The sequence below is a fragment of the Propithecus coquereli genome, unplaced genomic scaffold (assembly GCF_000956105.1).
Source record: "Propithecus coquereli isolate 6110/MARCELLA unplaced genomic scaffold, Pcoq_1.0 Scaffold474, whole genome shotgun sequence".
Classification (NCBI taxonomy): domain Eukaryota; kingdom Metazoa; phylum Chordata; class Mammalia; order Primates; family Indriidae; genus Propithecus; species Propithecus coquereli.
This window is the reverse complement of record NW_012150552.1, coordinates 1,098,401-1,101,719: the sequence shown is the minus strand read 5'-3', so window position 1 is coordinate 1,101,719 and position 3,319 is coordinate 1,098,401. Positions and strand designations below refer to the sequence as shown.

Sequence of the window (3,319 nt, the reverse complement as noted above, 5' to 3'; positions counted from 1 at the left end):
TTATTTATTGTAATCCAGTCTGTCCTAGTGTCAGGGCAGGAGACATCGTCCTACATGAAGTAGGGAGAACATAGAACCAAAGAATCCCTATCCATAATTTAAAGTTGTTAAAATGCTGAGCTGGGCAGATTATCTGGGTGGTACGACCAGAATAATTTCAGTGGTAGGGTCAATGACATATTTTGAACACCTCTTATTTTATGCATAAAAAGTTACTTCTAACCAACCATTTGCTAACTATTACTAACAAAACCTTTGGTGTAGATTTCAATAAGGATCTTTGAAAAACTTGGATAGCCACTTATGGCAGTCGATTTCCAAATGCAGACTAATTGCTCTTGGCTACTAAAGAAGTCACCTTAAAACTCAGTGGCATATAATAATAAACTTATATTTCTCATGCATCTGTAAAGTTCAGCTCATCTCAAGTGAGTTGCTTATCTGTCCGTGGGTTGGCTCTGCTGCACAGGTCTCTCCTCTTTTTCCAAGGAATAACAGGCTGCCAGGAATGTCTTTTTCTGCCTACAGAGGAAGTGCAAGAATTCAATTAGAGACATGCAAGTTTCTCTTGAGGCCTAGGCTCAAAAGTGGCACACTGTCACTTCTACCTCCTTTATTGGGCCAAAGCAAGTTACACGGCCAAGCCCAGAGTCAAAAAGTGGGGAAGTTCTCCCTAATCATAGTGGGAAGTTATTACAATGCTGCATAGCAAAGGCATGGATATGAGAAGAAGTGCAGAATAATTATGGTATTTGCTGAGATTTAGCACATGCCTCTATGGAATAGATAAAAGTTAACTCACATACTCATACATTACATTGCTTTTCATACTAAATAGTTTTAAGTTTCAAAATTCCCACTGCCTGCAGTGAATTTTGATGTGCGCAGAAGCTCACCACCTGACTCCCAGCCAAGGTCTCTGGCAATCACTGCTTTAGTAAAAATCAGTGTTTTCTGACGGGTCTGAAGTGTGGTGAAGCAGAACAAAGGAAAGGAATTAGACCATGCTTCCAGCAACTTAAAACAGAAAAAGGATTCAAGATAAAGGGCTTAATTCTATAGCTATTTTGAGTCCATATCAAAGAAAGTCCATTCTCAGAACATGGAATAAAAAAGTAGTATACATTTTGTCTTCTTCATGTATAGAATTATACTAGATGATTTATATGTCTTTGACTGTACATCTGCAGTTCTTACTTTGTAGAGAGTAGGTTAATAGAAAAAAAAATGATTCCCAGTGAGATAGTAAAGTTCAGTGAGCTGGAATGTTGTTATAGGGTAAATAAATTACAGAAAGAGTAAAAGGATTCTAAAAAGAATTTTAGCTTTGCTTCAGATCTGGTCAAATTGTCACCATAAAAGCCTGTTGGTGAAAAATAGGTATGATGAGTGACAAGGTGCTAAATTCCTCTGCACAGAGAGTCTCAGAATAAACTAGAATAACACATGTGATTATCTTGATAACTGTAAGATGTATCATCATTTTCTTTGAATTTTATTAAGCAATTTTAAAACTATTGGCAGCTGTTAAAAGCTGATACCAGGACTGAGTCCATGTTGGTTTCTGCCATGCAAAGGAGATCTAACAGTGATTTTGTACAGGAAGCATATGCCCTCTTAATTACACAGAGCATTAAGTTACTTACAGAAGAATCGTGAAACATATGGCCCATTACAATCAGAAGTCAGAAGGTAATGGAAACTAGGATTTCTGTGCTTTCCAACTACATGGAGATGCCATGCAATGAGAGATTCTTTATTACAAGCCAGGAACCAGTGTAGAATTTCATCTTTTCATTTGGCTCATTGAAAAGCATTATTCTAAGAAAGACCAGGGGAGTGCAGCACCCACTTTGATCGTTTTGACCTAAATTTTCATATCTCTGGAACAGTACTTACTAGATTGCAGCATGATGTCACTATTTATTCACTGAAATCTAGACTCTTCTAGGCAGCTGGGTTTATCTATCCTTAGTCCAAGACAACTCTCCAATGTCTCTAAGACTAGATAAAGTTCATCCCAAAACAAACATTACATTCTTATTGGGAAAGCTGACATTTTGTATAAAGAAAGATTTTTATGAATATCATTTACCTCCTATATATAGTGGATCCTAAAAATGAAGGAAAATTGAATGGCCAGAAAGTTTGTGCTGCTTTAGAGGATTAAAATGAACCAAGTAGCTTTATGTTGAACTTGATATCTATACCAGGATTAATTTTTAAGATCTAGTTTTCAAAAATGACTGTGATATGTCATTATATTTTCTAAATCGCAAGAAACCTTACTGTACATCCTCAAGTACATAATGTTGGAAGAGGTTTTGTTTGGGATTTTACAATATATAATTGGTTATTATCCTCATGAAGATGCAGCCAACAAGAAAGAAGGTGATCCTTGGCTTGACTCTGTGTGTGGTGTTGAAAAGTTGAAAAAGTCAAAGTGGTGACCTTCTATTTTGCTTTGGAAAGAGTGCCAAAATGTTGGGGGTGGGGAAGATTTAAAAGCACAATAATCCTCATCACATAAAATAATTCCATTTAATTCTGTTATTAAATTCAAGAAGATATTAAAGATACCTTCCTGTGCGTTTATCCTATATGAAAGCCTTCTTGGAAAAATTGACTTTGTTCTAGCCTGAAACATCAGAATGCCATTTTCAAACAAAGGAGAGTGTTTAAATGGATGTCACTAATTCTTTCAACAAATAAAGATGGAAATTATTTAAAATGATCATTTTGCAAAGCTGTGACATTAAGTAGCCTTTTTAATGTCAAAAATATGCCATGGGCCATCTCATGTGATAATAATAATTTTAATATATGTTAAGTCAGAAAACGGATGATAAAAATAAATTACGAAATCAATAGCTCTTAGAAGTGTATTTAATTTATTAACTACCACACCATAAAATTACAAGTTTATATATTTGTAAAAATAGTGTGTGTGTGTACTACATACTGTATATATTATACAAGTAGACATTTTTTTAGTATGCATATACTTTTAAAGAATGCTTGTAAAAATTTTGATGTCTGTCCCCTCTCCAAGCTCCACATGTTAACATTCATTGCAAGGGAAATGTATAAGAAAGTAACACAAAGGCATCGGTTTGTTCAAATGTGGGACTTTATTGATTACCTTTCATTTTCCTTTGCCAAATGTGATCATGACATTTAGCGATTCCATTTCACTGGGTTGGGGGTTATGAAGAGACTGTCTTCTTGAAATGAATTCTCAGATTCATTGCTACAAGTAACCACTGCCATGGAAGCCCAGATCTCAGGGCACACCCGCTCGTGTTGCATTTATATATAT

General features: G+C 35.4%; 1 pseudogene; it reads left to right on the top strand.

Annotated features, from left to right (window-relative positions):
* The window catches only part of LOC105819180, a 15,032-nt pseudogene that overhangs the window by 9,512 nt on the left and 2,201 nt on the right, over positions 1-3,319 (top strand).